Source organism: Ambystoma mexicanum, chromosome 12, assembly GCF_040938575.1.
Source record: "Ambystoma mexicanum isolate Mex_15411 chromosome 12, UKY_AmexF1_1, whole genome shotgun sequence".
NCBI classification, from domain to species: Eukaryota; Metazoa; Chordata; class Amphibia; order Caudata; family Ambystomatidae; genus Ambystoma; species Ambystoma mexicanum.
In genome coordinates, this window is record NC_090936.1 from 570,830,207 (window position 1) to 570,853,292 (window position 23,086).

Here is a 23,086-nt window from a genome sequence, read left to right on the forward strand (position 1 = left end):
AATGTTTAAAAAAAAAATGTAAACTCCTGGAATGGCAGTGGCCAGTGCCATGTGGCTATTTGTTTCTGGAGTGGTTGGCTTTCTTTTTCAGGCCCCTTAAAAAAACAAGTGGTTGCACTAGTGCAACACTTTCAGCAGTGACCCTAAATGAGAAAGAATAGTAATAACAAATAATTTGCCTTTCTGGAATTCTATACAATAATTGCTAGACTCATTATAGGTTTATTTGAGGCACACGTCAGGGGGTGAGTCTCTTATGTAATCTGTTCTTAAACACCTCAACTCTGCCTTGTTATCCTTCTGAGGTCGATAAATGAGTACTGACACAGGTTGTGTGATATTGCATGTATATTTGTTCTATATAAAGCTCTTACGCGTAAGTGCTTTATAATAACACATCATTATCATTTGGCTTTGGATGTCTGCTTGCATTCAGAGTAATTTGGTAATATGGGCCTATACACATGGATATTAATGATACATATGATGATCCATTCTTATATCAAATGTGTATCACATTATAGTGATATTGTAACCATATTTTTCGCAGTGTCCGTTTTTTACTATGTGTACTTAGCAACAGTGCTATGTGATGCCCCTTCCTGTTTTGTCAAGGGGCAAAAGGTCCTGTTCCTTCATAACCTGTGATGTCAATTGCTGGCTGGGTCAAATGACATCACTTCCTGTGATGTCATCAAAAGTCAAAGGTCATGTGATGTCACTTCCGCTACCCCTGGCATTTTGGTGGAATGATGTTCCTGGTCCCAGACCCCCAAGGTCAACACTAAGGGCCTCATTACGACCCTGGCGGAAATCGAAAAACGATGGCGGAAATGCAATACCGCCATCGAATAGCGCTCGGTGCGATCATGACCCGTCACCGCAAAGTACGATGCCATTAGCGACACCGTAGTGAACGCCAACGCTAACTGCACCAAGTACGCGCGCGCGCGCCATGCCAAACCGTAATTACCACCATGGCGCAACAGTACGCGAATTCCGACCCTAGCGGACATGCACCTAACGCCATCAAGCACGGCGGAAAGTACCATTCCGCCATGGTGAGAAGTACGGCATCGCGAACCAATCGTAAACGGCCCTACTGAGTGCTTGTACACCGCTCCCTGGCCACATTGTACAACCCCCCGTAGGTGCAATGAAGTCACACAATGCAACCAGTGAAATGTACTAGTCATCCATGCCTGCCAACGAACAAATGAATATCAAGAGGGGCCAATGGGAGCTGCAGGGCACAGATGGCACGAATACAGAAGCTATACAAATGGACATGACCTCAGTCTCCCACCAAGAAACGCACGCAAACACAGGCACCTGTGACCAGCAATATTCCGATAATCACATCATTCCACCAATCCAACTGGCTGACCGGCATCTGTTACACAAAAGCTAATCCCCCGCCCCTGAGCATGACATCATCAAAACAGTCATAATGGCAGCCCTTATCCCTGACCTCACTGGGCTTCGTAGGCAAACGCGCCCAGCACAGTACCACGCAACTATACCCCGAAGCTGGAACCCAATGCAGATCTCCTCACAATACATCGCTCCCCAAATAGTAATATGCCACATCACTTGCAAAGAAGAACGCTACACGGTTCATATCAGAATAGAAATTTAATGCACAACAAATTCTCCAAGCCCATACAGCCATTAGGCCATGAACTCCAAAATATATTTCATTATTGTGGGCTGCATCCGCAATAAATGACCAGCTACTTCTTGTGTGACGCCCTGTTCCTTCATGGTACACAGGGGCTACATTCCCGTACGAAAAGGCAACATGGAAGCGCCTAGAACCGCAGGGCCGTCCCAATAGGGAGGCACTAGTCCAGCTGAAAGACCGAAATGTTGCTCCTAGCCACTAGTACTGCGTAAGGGCATGTGGCCCATTGGCGATCGTCCCATAAGATCGTAATGCTGCTCCACTGATTAACACGAAGCAGCAGGTGTCGGGAGTAAAATCCATCTGCAGGAGTGGCATACAGATGGCAGTGGCAAAAGGGGAGGAGATACCTGTCAACCAAATGAAATGAAAAATAATAGTATGGCCATCAGAACTACATTTGAATTACTCACTTCAATGATCCCACCAAATCCACAGCCATATGCATGCTAGCCCACTCCAAAGGATCATCACCACCCAAAAACCACTTGCGAATCATAACTATCTATATCGAGGTGAAAACACTATCACAAACGAGTGTACCTGTGCATGCGTCTGTTAAAACAGAATCCATCTGATGGGATTGGTAACGTGCATAGACACAAGTGTCTGAAGGCGCGTCGAGACAGGGAGGGCTCAACAAGGCCAGATAGACGATGGTCCCACTATGGCAGCCCTGCATCACATAGCACAGGGGAGGCGGATAGATTCCAAGAAGCCCTGTACATGGCAAACTCTGTATCAAATCATCTGTCCATGCATCCATACATCATTCCCTCATCCCGTAATGAAAACGCCTGTTTCCATACTCACATAACATGTGAAATTTCCATTGAGTCTGTGCGTTATGCAGCCTGCAAAATCCACTGTGCCCCAGCCCGTAATTCCAGTGTTGTGAAGTAACATGTATTTGGGAACGTCCGGCCTCATCGCCCACGTCGCTATTGCGCATCCCAAACTATTCATATCAATCATTGCATCCTCGCCATGGCCCCTGTCCCAAGGACATTGAACAATAGAACGTTATATTTGCAGTCAGACCTGTGGGCATCTCCTCGCCGCTAGCTGAAAACCGAAAGCGCCGCCCTTCGAATTCCTCATTTGCAACATCACGTCGAAAAGGCATCTGTGGCCGCTTGAAATCACAAATTAATCCATCTAGTGCGGCTGTGTGTGAAAATGGCAACTGCCTTCACTCACAAATGGGACGCCCCGCCCGTCGGTGAAGCTCGGTACAGTGTTGCATGAGGGTCCACCGTTACTCGAGTACTACGTTCTACTGACCCTTCACAAGTCTGTTCGCGACTGCAAAGATAGTATGTGAAACAATGGGACCATAGCCGAATGAACATATCAACCAATGTTACACTGCCATCGGGTACAAATACATGATTGCAATAGCAAGATGCCATTCGTCGAATTGCAGCGTTGTGTGCGGGACGTGCTCGCCCAAAGGGGAGTGCAGCTTGCACAGGTGGAATGAATCACCACAGGTGGAGGCCATACAGCCTGAAAACACATAAATTGCATACCCAGTCTCCTCCCACAACCACACCCACTCCGAAATGCTACCGGCAGGACTAGCCATGTTGGCCCTGGGGGACCTGATAGCACTGCAAGTACTCCAACTTCAAGAAGAAGACGAACACCAACTACAACCGGCCGCACGGCGGAGACGCAGGAGGAGGAGGAGGCCAAGGCAGGGCCAGCAAGGGTCGCCAGCACAGCCACTACCACCACGCAGGCAGCCCGCAATCCCACGCCTCCGAGCACATCCGTTCAACCTCACTGATGAGCAGATCCACACCCTCTACCGTTTGGACCGGGACACCATAACCGCCATTGTGGACATGACACAGGCTGACCTTGTCAGCATGATAGATAGCCCAACCGCCATCCCACCCCTACTGAAGGTGGTGTCTGTACTACACTTCCTGGCCACAGGCACCTACCAGCACACAGTCGGACAGTTGCATGGCATATCACAGCCACTGTTCTCACGGACACTATTGCAAGTGCTCGATGCCCTCCTGAAGCACGCAGACGACTACACGCTCGGAGCAGGAAATTACCAACACAAAAGTGGGATTCCATGCACTTGCCGGCATACCGGGTTGCATTGGTGCCATCGACTGCACCCATGTGGAATTGGTCGTCCCACATGCCATGGAGGCCCAGTACCGCAACCGAAAACAATTTCATTCCCTGAATGTACAAATGGTGTGTGACTCCAACAGGATCATTACACATTGTTGTGCCAGATTCCCTGGATCAACCCATGATTCTATGGTCTTGAGGAACTCTACTATACCACGCTACATGGAGCGACACGCAGGGAACAGATCCTGGCTACTCGGTGAGTCTCATTTAATGCATGAGGATGTGGGGTATGTGATGCGGCAATGACCTGGCAGGAAGGGGGGGGGGTGCGTACGTAGCAATGGCATTCCTCAAAATTCCTTTCTTGTCCACATACAGGTGATGCCGGGTATCCACTGAAGAGATGGCTCCTCACACCAGTCCGGAACCCACGGGACCAGCATGAGGAGGACTACAACCATGCCCACTCACGTACCCGTGTAGTCATAGAACAGGCATTCGGCCTACTGAAGACTCGTTTCCGCTGCCTCAGCAGGTCTGGCGGGGCACTCCTGTACCGCCATGTGAAGGTTGCAAAGATGGTCATGGCATGTGTCATGCTGCACAACATGTGCGTACGTAGAAATGTGCCCATGCCCCCTGACGCAGAACTGCAAGCACCTGATGATGGTCATGATGAGGGTGGGGATGTGGCAGCACCTCAAGGAGTCTGCGAGGCACAGGAGGGCCGTGACATTCGTCAGCATCTCATAGATGCATGCTTCTAGCACTCACGCCTGGTGGCTGATACATGGACACGGGACTCGTGGCACTGTGTATGTCTGGAACATGCACAATATGGACTGTACGCCTATAATGGCCTCGTACACAAAGATCAATGTCCACACATCTCATTGCATGATCGTGCATTGTTTATGGCATACGTGATGTCATGTTAGACACCCTATCGACCCGCCACCCAAGTGAGCCCAACACACCCCCTCCACCCTCCTACCTCCCCCCCGAACACCAGTGTCCAAAGATGCTCATTGTCAGTGGGCTGTCGCTATTGCAAGCCCCCTCTGCGGGTATCAGGGGCACCCCTGCCTGTGGAGCGCAGGTTCCTCCCAGATCTACGTTGGGGGCTGCCCTGGACGGAACTTGCGACGGATGATGTCTCTGCCTGCTCACGTCCATGCATGTCCCTAAGGGTTTGTGAGAGCTCAGTGAGCACACGGCGCACTGCGGCAAGTTCGGCACATACGTCTTTGGACGTCGCATGCAGTTCCCCCCTCAGGCTCTCGGTGCTTCTCTCCATTTGTACTCTCAGGCTCTCGGTGCTTCTCTCCATTTCTACTCTCAGGCTCTCGGTGCTACTCTCCATTTGTGCCCTTAGTGTCTCTGTACTTCTCTCCATTTCTGCCCTAAGTGTCTCAGTTGATGTTTCTATGGCTGCCTTAGTGCCCCCACATTCATCGGCATGGTCCTTGAGGAGCGTGGCCAGTTGCTGCTGTTGCACGATTACCTGGTCGAGGGACTGTTGCCTCTGCTGGGCCATGGCCATTTGCGGTGGTGTCACAGAGGGGCTGATCACCTCATGTTGCCTTGCCACAGGGCTTGTGGGGGATGGCCAGTCGTCGTCTTGTGGGTGCCCCTGCGTGGTATCCTCATGGTGTACGGGATGGAACAGACAGGGGGATTGAGACAGGTCATGGATGGATCTAACTTCGACATCCCCGTTTTCTGTGTCGGAGCATGCTGCCATTAATGCAGTATCACCTATGGTGCTGCTGCCACCAGAAGCAGTGCCTACTGTGGCATCCATTGGGGGGACCTGTGGTGGTGTTGTTGTGGGCATGCTGGCTGCTGGGGTGCCTGTTGGAGTTCCCTCCTGTGTGCTGTCACTTGATTTGTGCTGCTGCCGTGTCTTGATGCGTGCAGCTGAGGTGGAGGGTCTTTGGCCGTTGGTCTTGGCCCTCTTTGCAGGTGTGCTGGTAGGGGTGTCCTGGAGCTCGTCGTTTGGATCGGACCCTGTGGTGGAGTAAAGGAGGGCGAGCGTTATTAATGGGTCTGTGGGAATTGGAATGGCAATGTATCACATGCATTGGGGTGGTACCTGAGGGTGATTTGGGTCGGGGCCTTCGAGGTGGTTTCATTTGTGTGTGGAGTGAGGGTGCAGTTGTTTGGCAGCCTGCAGTTAGGGTGTGCCTGCTGCACGTGTAGAGGGTGTTTTTAGGATTTTTAATTATTTATGTATTTGATGTGAGTTTTAAAGTGTGCTATCAGGCCTATGTATGTGGACGTTCTCCTGGACATGTGTTCCTGTTGCACTATGTGGGCACGTGGTACTTCACATGATTGGACATTGTGGTTTTGGCATTGTTTTATTTGGGACACCTACCTGAATCTTCGGATGTCTGCACTCCTTTCTCCATCCCTCCGACTCCCTCTATGCTCTCCATTCCAATGGTGGAGGCACAGATTTCTTCCCAGGGGGTCAACTTGATGGGTGATTCCGATCCTCCCCCGGTAGCTGTGGCAATGTTGCGGTTGGCAGAAAGTATGCTACGGACGCGTATCCGCAGGTCGTCCCATCGCTTTCTGCATTGCTGTGGGTTGCGGGGTGCGGTCCCCACCGCACTTACCCGCTGTGCCACCAGGGCCCATATGGCCTTCTTGTTCGCAAGTGCCGTCCTGGTCATTTGCGTGGAGAAGACGACGGCAGCATTCTCCTGGAGGGTCTCCGTGAGCACCGTGAGTTCCTCACGGGAGAAGTGGACCTGCCGCTTGCGGTCGCACGCTTTCTTCGCTACTTTTCCCATTTTTCTTGGTTTCACTAGGGTGGATGACGGGTTGGGATGTGTCTCAGGGTAGTATTTTTAATGGTTGTGTGGAATTTGTGGTTTTATAGGTGTACGGCGGGATGTTTCCCGTTCCGGGACCATGCTTTTACTTCCGTTTCCGTATATTTACGGTCACCGTACTTTCCGGTTGGCGCTCACTGCGGTGTCCGCTGAGATGGGTGGCGGTATTGCACCTAGGGCGCCGTACGGCAGCGGTGTGGGCCGTTTTGGGGTCATTTCCGCCATCGCGGACTTTGCACTTCCGCCATGGCGTGGTGCTCGTGCCCGATGGGTCGGAATGAGCCGCACTTTGCTCCATCGTGCAATGGCGGAAACGCTATTTACGCTATGGCGGTCCGGTCGGTTGATTTCCGCAAGGGTCGTAATGAGGGCCAAAGTCTACATCAGATAACTTTGCAGCATCAAGCACTGGATATAATTACGAATAGAACATGTATTAATGGTGTCAGTGTTGCCCTGTCGTCCGCCGAGGGTACAATCGCAGATGACAGGTCAAGAGAAACAACTTTCGCAGAAGGAATAATGCGAACCAGGGCAACTGTGGCAAAAGAGGCAACAGTACCCAACAGTCATTTTTAGAACAAGGCCCCGAGGCCTGGGAACCAGAGGCACAGATTACCAGGAGTATGCAGGCCTTATGGTGAACCTCTCCGAGTACACACCAACTAAAGATGAAATACAAATTCTTGAAAAAGGAATGGGTTTTGTGCCCTCGAATCAACATAACAAGTTTAAATTCAGACAAGAATTTTTTTCTTTTATGAGGAAGGTACCCCTGAAACAATTCTTTCAAGACAAGGAACTTGATGTCCAAGACATCGACTCAGGTTTACATAAAAAATCTTTATTTTGTTTACCAGTAAATGAAAGGACTGCTTCTTTGAGAACAGGGTATTGTGTGATTTAGCATCCCTTGAAAAATCAGCTAGAGACAGATCCTTTTTTTGTAACATCAATAATCACGAAAAAATGGCAATGAATAATCTCCTTGTGAATTAATCCATTGTTAAACCCAAGGCAGATAAAGGTGGGGCAATAGTCTTGCAAGATTGAACGGCTTATGTTTTGGAATGTAATAGACAATTGCTTAATTTAGATTTCTATGAACCCCTGTCTAACAATCCGACCGCAAGATTACAAGAATTGATCAAACTAAAAGTCATCAAAGCCCAACATCGCGGCTGGATCTCTTCGAAATAAGCTGATTTCTTGTGTGCTGAGAAACCTCAGATTCTGCAGTTCTATACATTACCAAAAATATATAGGTGCCTCGAGAGTCCTCCCTGTAGACCTATAGTTTCTGGAGTGAATTCAGGCCTAGAGCCACTATCACACTTTTTTTATTTCTTTCTGCAACCTCTGGTACGCAAAAGGAGTTTGTATGTTCAGGATACTATCCAGATTATTAAAGAAGTAGAAGGATTTAACTATGATCCTAACACAGAGATCCTGGTAGGGCTCGATGTGGTGGCACTCTACACGAGTATCCCACAAAGTGCTTCTCTGTCGATGCTCGAGGAGAGACTGCTTCATGAATATCCCACTACAACTACCCCCATGTCTTTTGTATTGTGGTGGGCAGAGGTGGCACTTACAGAGAGTTACTTCCATTTTGATGGAGACCTTTTTAAGCAAATTCAGGGTACGGCCATGGGTGCTGCTTTAGCACCGAGTGTTGCCAACCCATACATGGAGCAATTTAAAACTAACAAGATCCTTACCAACCAGAATCCGTTTTTCAGTAATATCAGAATATGGAGATGATGTACTTATGACATTTTCATCATGTGGAAGGGTAATGTGATTGAATTGGATCAAATCTGCAAATGGCTCTATATACAGGACAGGTATCTTAAATTTACTAACACCAGTAATACTAACGAGCTTCATTTTCTCGATATTACTATTATGACAGAATTTCAGAACAAAACTCTCTGTGCAAAGCCCTATCATAAAATCAATTTTGAAAACTCGCTTTTACACTACACAAGTTTCCATCCACGACATATCAGGGACAATCTCCCTCTTGGGCAGTTCTCATGGTTGAAACGAAACTGCACTCATAGAAAGGACTTTAAATCTGAAGCAGCTATACTGAGTGAACGTTTACAACAGAAAGGCTATCCTAAGAAACTGACTGAGACAGCCCTTAAGAGGGCGAGCAATAATAATAGAGACGCTCTATTGGAATGCAAAGTAAGACCTAAAGAAGACAAAAATAACAAATTGCTTTTTGTAAATACTTATTGTCATCTTTCCAATTCAGTCAAGAAGATTGTGACTAAGAATTGGAATATTCTGTCCCAAGGTGCTAAACCTCTATAAGGACCAATCATAGCATTCAAAAGGAGTGCTAATGTAAAAGACTGTATAACTAGAAACAATGTCAGTAGGACTATGGTCAAGCAGACTACGCTCCCAGAACAATGTGGCATGCCAAAATTTCCCGGTCATTTCCCATGTGGCAGTTGTGTGAGTTGCAGCTTGACATGTAAAAGCAATGAAATCGATTTGGGACTTGCGACACCTTGGCAAAAAATAGTTTGACCAATTTCAATTCCACTATGGACATCTATGGTATTTGGTGCCCATGTAACAAATTATATATTGGTAAAACAGAGAGGAAGATTAAAATCCGTATTGGGGAACATAGGAACTGTAGCCGCAATTGGACCAACAATGCTCATTTGGACCACTTTTGGGTTGAGTATTTACAATATGCATTGGATGGTCATTTGGAAGCTCAAACCTAGCCCCAATACGAATAGAGACAAACAGCGGGTACTTAACAAAGAGCAAAGACTAATTTATCTTGCAAAAACAATGATCAAAGGGCTAAATGATAAATTGGATTGGACAGTTTGACCACAGCAATTCTCAATAAGGTGATTTGTCTGTGTTTGCTACTTGGGTGCAAGGAAAAGGAGCATGTTTAAACTTCAGAACACTACGCCTGACTGGGCTAGGTGTTGCAGTTCCACCAGTAGACTTTTACATGTATTACAGTCTATGTTAATAACTAATAACATCTTTGTAGGTTAGAATTTAGATTTGCCCGTTTCATCCATGTTTGAAAAATAGGATGAGGCAACGCCTCAATTGGAAATATTGGGTCTTTATGAGCCACCGTCCAACCCCTATTAAGTGTTAGGAAAAACTAACGCAGCGTAACATGAGACTTACCAAGTGATGGGTGCCCTGTTTGACATTGCCGTTGTGGCGGGGCCCCCTGGTCTGTGGCGTCTTGAGGCTGGGTGGTTTTGGAATCACGGGGGGGACATAATCGTGATGGATTACAGCAGGAGCCTAATGTGACAACTCCCCCTTTCATAGGGGCGTGTCGAGAGCCGTTGTAAACATGGCATGGCGCTTTAAAAGCCGATTGCTACCACTCCCCCCGCTAGCCACTTTGTTGACCATGGGAAGGAAGAGGTTGCTCAACGTTTCACTTGCTGATTCACACACAGCTTAGACTACAAGACACTCAATTCGGGTCTCACCAGAACGTGGCTACGGTAAGCAGTTTATGAATGCCTGATTGAGTGTTTGTGTGATCATTTGGGGTTACATTAAAATAATGCCCTCTCCGCATATCTTTTTTGATAGGCATTTGCCAAGATTGAACGACACAAATACGCAGTTCTTCCTCTGACGATTGCGGGAGCAGCATACTATGGATTAGACACCAGTCTGCTGCTGATTTAAAACACTCCAATCAGGTTACCAGCGTTCATAATCCATGAGGTGATTTACGCAATATATGTGTATGACTGTTTAGACCCTTTTGAATTACTGAATACTGCACCGACTCTACCCGTTTGTCCTCTTGATTCTGTATGGTTAACATCTTGCCAAAGGTGATACAGTGTCAATGGTCACCGTTAAGGATGCGAGATGTATTACGTGCTGTTGTCGAGTGCAGTAAATCAAAGTTTAGACACTGGTTTACTGTCGTTCCAACACACGCAAGTTTGATCTAGACAGAGTGGTCATTAGCATTCTAAAACCTTTTAGGAGATTCACGCGATTGAGTTGTGTACATCTGCTTAGGCCTTTTGAATGAACCTAATTGCATACTGCCCTTGTCCCTTTGCTTTCTTGATTGTGCTTGTTCTGCAGAAAACCTGAGGTTACGCAGCCCGAATGGTTACCATTAAAAATATAGCAGTCATTATTCTTTGCATTGACTCCAGCTGGTAGACATCTCAGTTGATTATAGAATCGATTTTTGATCTTAGAAGTATAACCCAAAGAGTTGTTCTTCATGATTCGGGCTTAACAACAGTTTTTCTTTCTTTCTTACAATTGATGCAGCAAACTTGGGACAGCTATTGGCATCACTTGCTGACAGCGAACAAAAACACCATCGGTACTCATCAGTGTGCCACGCTGCCTTCATTTTTTGAGAGCGACGACGACCATTTTGTTGTCCACTGCCGGACTTGTCTTTCTTTGGGTGAGTGTCCTTTGATAAGCTAAGTTTGCTTGGCCCTTGGGTTTAGAGCATAATCTCTATTTAGCACAGCATTAGGTTTGACTGTGTTGCACTGTGGGATCTGTAGTCGAACCTCGATTGGAGACTAGTTTGGCACAAGGGTTTGGACTTAAATACAAATCGTGACAAGTTAAGTGTGTACGCACAGAAAGATATCAATTCCACCTTATCTCTCTGTGCTTAGATGGCAACCCAGATTTAATAGGTGTGGCAGTTGAGGCTGTTTTTATGTCCTTAGCCAGCCAGTGTTTGAGTATTAAAAACTCTAGGTGTGGTTTCAAATTGTAAAACCACTATTGTTCAGTACTGATTGACCAATTGTGAAAATGAATCTATTTCTTGGGCAGAAGGTGTAGTTATACCGATGTTATATCTCTATTTTTCAGGCAAGAACAACCATTACCTTCTCTGTCAAGGCAGTAAAACCTTGGTGCTACAGTAGAGTTTGGACGTTTTTTCAGCATATTGATAAGCTGCAGATTTCGTCAGTCAAGCTTTTTACAAAGCCACGAGTTGTTGTGGCGTGGTTTATGTTGTGTATTGTACATGTTCTTCAGACAAATGGTTCCCCTGATGAATTTCCCTGTTTTATGGTATGTGTAGTGTGTGAGGAATGAAACATGTTGAGATGAGTGGATATGCATTTGACTGTGAGTGGATTAACTACAAGGTGTAGAAGTGTATTGTAAACTGAAATCTGTTTTTCAACAACAAAGTTACAGTATTCATCCATTTTGAACCTTGTGTAAAGAGGCAGAAACTGATTACTTCCTTGTTTATTTTTTTTTTATGTACCCGTCTTTTGTATGTCGATATATATGAGTATGCACTGTATGAGAAATTATTGATTGGATTTGTCTCTTATAACTAAATTTGTTTTTATATCTATCTATGTATCAATAAAATTGAGTATTTTGAATAATCATTCAGACTGGCAGCATGTTGAATTTTCCTACAGCCTATTAGCGATCTGTTCCTTGAGGCTTGTGCCTTTTTGAGATTTTGAAGTTTTGGTTATCTTACCTGAATTAGAGTGCTGTTCATGAGCCCTTGTGCATTGTGCTAAACGTTAATGACCTATTTCTGAGGGTTGTGGCTCATTGAACAGGATAAAACGTAATTTCCCTCATACCTCTTTGTTGTGTTAGTGTGAAAACCGCCTTTGTTAGTGTACTTAAATATCATTTGTTCTGGTACAGCAGTTTCAAATGCATGCCTATTTTGAAAGGCTTTTCACCACCATTTTACTTCATTACAAACCATTCAAAATTGTTTCCATTTCTCGACTGATTTGAGGCCTAGTTTTTTTAATGAACACATAACTACATTTGTCATCAACATCCTTAAGGCACACGTATTTGCATTTTTCCCGCACAACCTGAATCAATGAAAACAGAATCCAATCAAGAAGTGGCTGTGAATCACCAAAGCATCCTTGGAAACGGGCCCTGGGTGGAGGAACACAAAATCCAAAGACCTTGTTGCTTGAAATATAAAGAGATGTCACCCTGTTGTTGTTTAGTTACACATTATATGCTTCCATTAACCCACAAAAATCTTTGTCTGTCTCTCATTGGTTACACTCAGCATCAAGACAGGGATACAGTTTCTAGCTAATAATGAAACGGTGACTTACACCCACCATATTGTCAGGCTGGTAGGGACCCCATGTACATGAAACAGAGCAATATCCACTTAAATCAAGGGCACAGCACAGGGAGGTCAAGACTTTGAAGGCTGCATGTTATTTTCTTTATTTCATTAACGGGAATGCTTAAATAATTCATAAATGTGTGTAAAGCTATACACATTGGATCCATAAATACTGGTGGCACCAGGAGCCCTGGTTATGCAATATGTCATAAATGGAGCTCACCACACAAGGCCATCTGTCAAATCCATTTGGAAGACACCCATAGAAATTCTGGCTTGATCAGGTGGTTGTCCACCCTCTATAGCACCACAAAGAGTGTTGGAATGCAAACCGGGGAATGCTTACTTTCTTTCTTATCTCCCCTGCAACTATGATTAACAAATACACTGACGGGGCCTTTTGGAATTTTTGTGTCTAATAACCTGACCAGCTCCTATTGGATATCTACTGGCATATCTTTAAAGCACTGAAAGGCACCAACATAGCACCTCAAAAGAAATGCTTTGCTACTAGTGAGGGTGGAGATACTCTCATCCACTCATCAGATTTTCTTCTGGGCATGTAAACTTAAGTGGCTATGGGACTCTCAGAATGACTAAGACAAATAAAAAGCAAGATCAGAGAGTTTAAAGAGCTGTGGAGGTCTGATTCTGTAAAATAAGAAGGAATGCTTTGGGTTCTGTGCAACACTCGCCCTCAGCGACCATAAGTAAATGGTGGCGATGTTTAGGAAGCCTGTGTAACCCTCGCCCTCTCTGGATGCACACGACCTGATGTGCACAGTGGGGCTTATGAACACCAATCCACTAGTATATAATACAATGCTTTCCTGCTCATTCAATTATTCTGGAGTCTGCACATGCATCCATTTCAGGTCACTTGTGACATAATCGTTGCCAGAGCTACCAAGCATTCTCCTTATCGAGAGGCATACATCAGTGTCTGAAAGCCATACAGTTCTGCCCTTGTCTGTATTATATGTGGAATACTAGCTCCCCAGGTAGGACGGGGAGCTCCTGGAGTTTTAAAAATCAAATCCCCCTTCCTGAAACGGAATCATTCTCTATGTCTCAAATCTCAAATCCTGTCATCCATGCCACACTCTCATTGGTCATGAGATCCTGTCATTTATAATCTACTAGCAAAGTGCCCTCCCGTGTTGTGAACACAGCATTGCCCCCTAAGGTAAAGGCCATTCACCACAGTCAGGCAGACTGTCCAATAAAACTCCAGAGACGTCATGCGCATCCACTTTGGCAACCCAGGGTGCTAATGGCCTTCATCCCCTGTTGCAGAGCCTGCGTTATCCGCCCACACTTTGATTGGGCCGATTACTTGGGCTGCTGGACCGTTATCCCCCGTTCCTCCTGGTCCTGAACCTACCCTCTCACCCTATCCCCACAAACCTACCCATTCCCCTCTCTTGCAGAGCCACACAAGCGCCTGGAGACGGCCCCTGGGTGGTAGCAGTGCACGGTATAAATCAACATAACATAGCATAACATACCAATTTCTTCAACAAAATTGTGCAGTCAAATGTACTATTTTGTTGCATTTTCTGCTAATATATTTGGCGAGAAATCAGCCCAAACCACCTGGAAATTGTGTGGTTTGCTCACTTAACTGATTAATTGTAAATCAGGGCAAGTATTTACACCCCAACATATTTTAAATTCACTGAACGCCACTTATTTTCTTTAAAGGATTTATCTCTGTTTTATTTTGCAGATAGATGCCAGAGCTGACACCACAACCAATTTAATTAGGCAAGTCCATTTAAACTAAATATTTTAAAAGCATGTGTAAAAAATCCCAGCATGGGCCATCTTATGATATGGGCAAACCTTTTCTTTGAGACCCATCTTCTCTTTACTGTAATAGCCTTGATGGCACATCTTACTATGCAATGATTAAAAATATATTGCTTGGGCTCGCTATTATCCACTGACCTGACTCGGTTCTTTTTTGCGCTGCAATGGTCCCCACATATTGTGAAACTGCAGACTAATCAGTTACTACGACATAAGAACTTTAAGCACCAATGAGGACCATTGAATTGTGTATAGATTATGGAGCAAAGGCTCCCTATGTTTCTGTTTAGGTTTATTTGTGCAAGAACAATGTAAGGTTAAAAGACAGCAACTGGATCGAGGGTGTGAAGCTTTGCTTTCAGTGGAAGCCGTGATGGAAGTGAGCGGGAACGGTCGGGAGCGTGTTCCACTACTTTTATTTGTATCTGTTTACCATTCCACTACTTTTTTACGACCATAGTCACCATTCTATATAGAGGATTTCTCCATTCATGTCCCTGTGCAAGTGTAAAGTTGTAAAGGAGCCTTAGTCATTTAGACTATTGCAATACCCCAGCTGCAACACCTTGTCACATGTTGCACTATGTTTCTGCCTTCCCTCTCCCCTGCTGAGACCAAAGTTCCACTACTTTGTTCGGTACACTTCTACCACTGAGTGGAAGGAGATGCAACAGTTTGAGCCGGAATAGCGTAAGTGATGTTTGTTGTTAATTTGACCTATATTATAAGGGGAACAGTGTAATCATTTGGGACATCGAATAAGGGAACACCGTACGTTGCTCTTTTGCAGCTTCGTTTTTAACTCCTCTTTTGATCTCTTATTAAAGTTTGTTTTGCCATTTTATATTATGGGCAGCTGGTCTTGTTTTATTAGTACAAACCCAGATGGAATTTCGATCAGGCTTTAACCAGATATGTGTGCAATGCGTTTTTAATATGTATTCTTTAGTACTCTTACGTCAACTTTCGTTTGACTGTTTACGTGTGGCTTACTTGGAAGCACAGTGCAGAGAATGAGGATATCACAGTCTGGGCTTGCTGTGGTCTTTTTTGTCAATGCCCATTTTACAATAAGTACTATGACAATGGGCCTCATTACGACCCTGGCGGTAAGGGGTTAACGCCAGCGTTAGCTGCGCCGACCCCTTACCGCCAACTACGAGGTCCCTTAGCGCCATGGCGCTTTTAACACCTGCTTTTAGCAGGTGTTAAAATCCATGGCGCTAAGGGACCATGGAGTTAATTACGCCACCGTAATTTACGGTGGCGTAATTAACGCCTTCCCCACTCCCATTATGCCCTATGGGGCAAAAATGGGAATGGGGAAGGGTAAATGGGGATTGGGGACTTACCGCCCCGCCGACCTCGGAATGGGGCGGTAAGTCCGCCAACCACCATGGCGTAAACGTAGTTTACGCCATGGTGGTAAAGTCACGGCCCAGGCGGTAACTTACCGCCTGGGTCGTAATGAGGCCCAATGTCCCAGTGACAAGTAAAAGGGTTACTCTGGGGGCTTCTGCTCCCCGTCATAGAGCAGGGGGACCATTACATGGGTGGCTACTTTGCTCCCCTCTATCAGACGGCTAAATCTGAGAACCCATAGCACACACCCAGTTCCCGCCAGTAAAGCCTGAGCGCCCCTCAGCAAACACACAGCTTGCTTTTGTCAAGGAACCAGCAGACTCCCACCATAGAGTACAGCCTCACATCCATACTGGGTTTAAAACGAAGCTGCTGCTGTCGTTATTCAAATGAGTTTGGAAACAGGCCATATTAAAGCCGAAAGGAGACAAATTGTATTAACAGGTTTTTTAATATTCCCTAGACACTTAAGCATTCATACTCGATCTGGCAGGCCACAGCGGGTGTTATCGGCCCAGGTTAAGCGCCCAAGTGCAGCGAGGGCATTTAGCAAGGGTCCCTGGGCCGATAAAATCCAATCCAGTGGGCTGGAGGCTGTATGAGCACTATTAGCACACTGGGTTGCCAATCCGGTAACCCGGGGTGCTGAGAGCATTGCATTTTGATTGAATGAGTGCAGACAAGGGGAGGAGGCAACAGCAGTGGCGGCACCCGCCGCTTCTGCTGAAAACAAGTAAGTGGGGTAGGGGGGATTAAAAAAAGAAGGGAAGGGAGGGTAGATTGAAGATGGTAGGACAGGGAAGCCACGAGCAGGTTGCTCGGAAGGTGGGCTTAGATCAGTAGATTCATCTCGTGTTTCCAAGCAACCTGATTGCTTGCTCACCCTGCATGGGTGCTAATAGGAAGTCTTTACCAACAACAAAGGCATCAAACTCTGAGCCCAGATGTGAAAACAAACTCAATTTCACAAGTAGACATTAAATGAAACGTAGCAATGCAGCATTTGTTTGCAGTTCACATGACTGAAGGAAAGAAAACATCATAGGGCGTTTGTCTCACTTGCGAATGTCGCAATCGTTTGTTTCAGAGCCGAGAACACATTCAGCCGGGATCAGATGTTCCTGATAAATCGACAGTGGTTTCTTTACACATGGAAGCATTGCAGAAACACAGGGAAGCTTCCTTGTCAGTTACAATGGCACATGATACATCCTACCTGCAACTTTACATCGTTTACCAAAGTGGCAGCTTTGATGTGGGCACAGAGATACTGCAAAGGAGAGGTGAGGTAGCAAAGGTACGAAATTCAGTTTTTATTTTTATTCTGTTTTTAGCTGTCTTAATTTTACATCCCATTGCTTTGATCTTTTGCATTGGGTTCACTGCTGACCTTCCATGCCCTCATTGCTATTATTAAGTATTCTGTATTAATTATTTATATATGTATAAGGGGCTGAAAGCCCGCAGGAGTCGGAGCACCAAAACAACAAACATACTTCCAACATGTAACATCAAAAGATAACATACAAAATAACATTAAGCACCTTAACACGATGGCAGTAACGAAACAGAATACATCAATAGCAGCCTTCTCATCGAGAGGGACATGATTTCATGTTAGTCCACTATAAGTTTTAAATTTGATGAAACTCTGAGCAAATAATAATTACAGCCTCTAAGATAGCTAGGTAAATTGCTGAACCCACATCCAACCAGGACACAGTCCCTGTTTTCCTGGGTGCACCACTCATCGATTTCTAGCCTCTGCATACATTTCAAATCTATATGCCTTACAACTCCCGGCACAGTTCGTTGACAGAGCCAGGCCAGCACCTTATTCTTTAACGCTTCTCTGGGTTCTTTCCCAATTGGTTTTTCTATATTGGTAATAATGAAGTTCCTTCTGTCCATGACAAGGATATGATATGGTATGATATGGCATTTATAACGCGCCGCTCATATACAAGTGTTTCAAGGCGCGACGAGGGAAGGGAGGGGGAACAGAGGGAACACAAAGACAATATTCTTACTAGGCCAGGTGATATTGAGATCACACTTACTAGGCCAGGTGATATTGAGATCACACTTACTAGGCCAGGTGATATTGAGATCACACTTACTAGGCCAGGTGATATTGAGATCACACTTACTAGGCCAGGTGATATTGAGATCACACTTACTAGGCCAGGTGATATTGAGATCACACTTACTAGGCCAGGTGATATTGAGATCACACTTACTAGGCCAGGTGATATTGAGATCACACAATTGCAATATTTCAGATGGTCTTACCGCCAGGCTGTGGCATAAAGGACTTCCTGATCCGAAAGTTTTTTGGAATGGCTAACTTATGACCTTTCCCCAGGTGACCCACAATACCAATATCGGACTTAGATTTCCAGGGGGGGCATCAATGGAGGTGGGTGTAGAGGGCTCGCCGCAGCCTCTTCTCCAAAAGATGGAACAGCACATCCTGGTGCGTATCCAAGGGCAGTGATAGAAGCCTGGTCATCAGTTGTTAGTAATGTGGAGGATCAAGCTCGGTCCCCCTCCCTTAATAAAAGAACCGGCCCGGCCAGAGTATCAAGGGAGGCCAGATACTGATACATCAATGGGAAGGCTATGAGGACAGCTTGACAGGATACATCCACCTTCACAGTGAGATAGTTCCCCACACAATTGCCCAAGGAATCCATCCAATTACTGAAGTCATTAAAATGTTGGCACAAGTTCAGTTGGTTAATGATGTTAGCCTTTACCATGATCATTTGATCTGGAGTAATCTGCTCTTGGGGATTAACCACCAGTGTAGCCACAACAATCGGCACAGGATTAGTTTGGGATTGAAGATCATTCTTAGGTAGACAGTCTATCTCTTTTCAAAGATAAAGGGGGTGTGGGGGGACATATGAGTAGTGACCAAGGGCTAAATATTCAAAATATCCTGGCTCGGTGTCCGGGCCTCTAACACAAGGTTCCCTCACAAGAGTGTAGGGGGGAGCATAGGAGTGGAGGGAGTAGGCTCCACAACCCTGCCCATGCTCCCTACTGGGAAGGGTACTGGGGAGACGGGCAGGGCAGCAGATGCCTCCCTTGTCATGACTTGCCTGGGGGAGATCAGGGAGATTGCATCAAAGGTCAGAGTCAATGAAGCTATGGGCTTTTTTCCCAAACTCTTTGCAAAGCCCTTTTTCCATTTTTTCATCCTGGAGTGCAGGAACTCCAATGGGGGAAATGAGTACACAATAAGTACAAGCGGGTAAAACGATAAGTGCCATTGTAGAAAGGATCTAGAGAAAAACTAACTGTACTCAGCGTAAAGAGGGATGGTAAGAACAAAAGTTCACAGAATAAACATGGAATCAACACGGAAGTGCCACTAAAAGCCAGCACTACGTTTACAAACCAGTTTGCATGCTGACAATCATGGTGCCTGCAGGACTGCTTTTCCTCCATGCCGTCTGCTCGACCACCAGCTAGCTGCAGCAGCCATCAACAGCCTGCGTTCCCTCCAAAGGAACGCCAAGCTCTCTTGACAAGCTTAGACATAGGACCTAGCGGTGGGAGGGAAAGAGCATCAAGGAGCACTGCACCTAAAGTGTCAGCCGCTTCCGATGCCTCACTGATGTTAGGGAGGACATGCAGGTGTATGTCCTTGCCCTGATGCTTTGGATGGATGACATGGAACTTGTGTTGACTTTGGAACTTCTTCTAAACTATAACATATGGAGCTAATAATTGAAACTAATAGCATATGTCATGTCACTTGTTGATTGCAACTTCCAAACTATATAAGACAAAAATATCAAAACGTTCTGTCAATTTAAAAGTTACAAAAATTAAATTCGAAAATGTCTGTATTTGTTGCACTAGTCCATCACATAGCCTCAAATTCTTCTGTGTAGATTTCCATTCATTTCATCACCATTCATTTCACCCCTTCTACATCACTCACCACACACACCATCTCCTGCTTTCATATTATCATTTCCAAATCTTCATCACATTTGGCCACTCTTCGTTTATTCCACCTTCAGCCATCATCCAATACTATGAAATGTGACTCACTGCGCACCACCCTTCTTTGATCAAAATACATTGACTCCCCTTTCCTCACTCGGAATGGTTTCCTAATTCTCACCAAGTCTCCAACACACACCTGTTGTCCTGTCCTTTGAACAATGTTTCCATCATACCTTCTCTTTTACCGTTTGATATTTGCATACCCTTTCAACAATTGCATCCTCGTCCAATTTGATTTCCCCAAGCCCCCCCTACCCATCCAGGTAAGATTAAATCAGACTTCATTTCCCTCCTCATCATCATGGAAAATGGTGTGTACCTTGTAGCCGATGAGGTGTATCCCTGCATGCTGCAAACATTTACCACAACACGCGCTCCCAGGGTAACCCCGATGCTAATGCCAACTGCAAATTCTCTTTAATTATCCAATTGATGCTTAATACTAATCCATTCCCTTGCGGGTGATACAAGGATGTTCTAACATTCTTCATTCCATGTGCTTCCAAAAATCGTTCCATCTCAAAGGTTGTGAATTGCACTCCACTGTCACTCACAATGCATTTTGGAAAGCCTTCCCAGGCACCTACTTCCAGTCGAAAATCTATCACAACGCTCGTGGTCACAGAATTTGGAAACTAAATCTCAAAACATTTTAATGTGAAATCTACCAACACCATTAAATATTGCCATTCCTCTCTCATACCCTCCATTGAACCCATCACATCAATCCCTACTTTTTCACAAACATCAAATGGCAGATAGGTTTCAATGGGGCCCAATCAATTTTCTTTATTTGTCACGTTCTGCCCAAGCCACACAGTTCTTAACAACCACCTCTACCATATTGTCCATTCCTGGTCTCCAATACTTCTCTTTCAACCTTCTTTTGGTCAAACGATGGCCTAAATCCCCCTGATGTTCATTGGCTACGATTATCTCACTCCCTGAGGAAGAAGAAATGTTTCCTTTCTTGACAGACCCCACTTGGAAGGCGCTAACTCATCCTTGACCATATTATAGGCCATTTCACATTCTGGCTTTGCTGGCCACCCCTTCTGTACATATTCCTTTACAGGGTTCAATTCCTCATCCTCCTCCATCACCCTCTTCCACTCTTCCTCTGATACCACAGTGGCCACCAACTCCTGAACATTTGCTACCCATGTATCCATTTCATCTTGTTCTCCTTCTCCAACACACCTGTCAGGAAGCAATATTGGCAAACATTCAACCATCACAATGTCCTGACCTCTCAAATGTTCATCGCTGAAATTGAATTCTTGCGTATTTGCCAACTACTTTGCTATATGGGGGCATGGTCATGCCCGATCCCCTGGTTGAAAACAAATGTACAAACTGCTTTTGATCACTCTGATCACAAACACTATGCCCCATATGTACGAGGTAAAATACATTTCCGCCCAACAACACACCCAAGACTCCTTCTCAATCACAGAGAATTTCTCACATTCAGTCGATGCTTTTGAAGCAAATTCCATTGCCACTTCCTCCCTTCCTTGCTGTTGACTCCAAACCGCACCTAAACTGTTCTGCTTAGCATCAACAGTTAGGAACGTTCTTACCCCATCTCAAATCTAAACAAAGTAGGAGCCCTTGCAATGGACTTTTGAATACTGCAGAATGCCCTACCCATGGATATTTTCCACACAGACACGTTCCCTTTTTTTTAAAAAAAAAACGTCCCTCAATTCTGCTGTCCTCTCAGAAAAATGTTGAACAAATTTAGCATAACATTCTACAAGTCCTGGAAACGACCACAACTGCTCTTTGTCCATTGGTTCCTTCACTTCCATTATCGCTTACACAAACTGTGGTGTGGGTTTCAACCCCCTTCCAGTTAGAGCATGTCGCAAATGCGTAACCTCATTCATCTTGAACTTACATTTCTCCTTTTCTCTGTCAACTCCGCCTCTGCAACATCTGCAAAACCTGCACCAACAACTCGTCATGCTTCTCCTCCTCCCATGCACATACCAGAATGTCATCTTGGAAACAATGCATGCCTTCATACCCTTTGAATACATTCTCTATAACCCTCTGAAACACCAACACCAAACAGATGGCATACGTCTGCACCGGTATGCACACATCAGTGATATAAACAATGTGATGTGCCTTGATTCTGTATGCAAATTCACTTGATGGTATGCAGTTGTAAATCAATGGTTGAAAACCACCTCAGCTTGCAAATGGTTGACAACATATTATTTAAGTTAGGGAGAGGATAACGGTCCACCCATGTTACCTTGCCCACGTCCCTCAAATCCACACATATACTGATTTCCGTAATCAGACTTTTACGTCGCCACAATGGTGACAGCCACTTACTCGCCTTCTATAGGTCTTTTATTCCTTTCCTGCACAGTCTTATCAATTCTAGCTCACAGAAACCTTTCACACTCAGTGGAACTTGTCTGACTTTATGTACAAAGGGAACCCTTTTCAGTAACATCCACTGCCCTTTGATTCTCTGATCTCCCACTCCAATACTGCACCATACATAGCCTAAGACATGAATCAGTACACCCCCCATGCAGAAGGATCAATGTCATTGTTTTCCAATTCCTCTGCTTGTCACTTCAATTTTGCCTCATACTCAGAATGGGAAATCAACGTGTTTTGTTGACCCAGAATCCACTAGCATGCAAACTCGACTATTATCTACAGCAATGTTTGCCAACAGTGCTCTATATGGGCCTTGCTCCTTTTTCTTTAGCCTCATCCCTTGTTACCATTGTGTTGACTACTTGTTGTGCGCTGTTACAATTGACAAAATCCCTTCCTTCCTCCTCCTGCAAAGTAGTAATATGTGACCTCGCTGATCCAGTTTCTTTTAGCCCTGCAGTATATGCCTGACATGTGTTTGTGAAATGTCATCTCCTGTGGCATTTCTAACACACCCCTTTTATCGCTGGACATTCCGGATCCAAAGCCGTACACCTCACAATTCCACATCTGGAACAAGTGCCTTTAAATCCACCTCTTAGAAACCTATTTCCGCATGCACTGGAATACTTCTAATTCTTGTTCACCACCACTGCGACCATCCTCTCTTCCGCCACTTGTTGTATCGCCTTAACTTCTTTTTAACTA

At 45.3% G+C, this 23,086-nt stretch overlaps 1 protein-coding gene across 2 annotated transcripts in view; it reads right to left on the reverse strand.

Annotated features, from left to right (window-relative positions):
- Positions 1–23,086, reverse strand: part of CD6 (CD6 molecule) — a 333,337-nt gene that overhangs the window by 181,895 nt on the left and 128,356 nt on the right. The window lies entirely within an intron of this gene.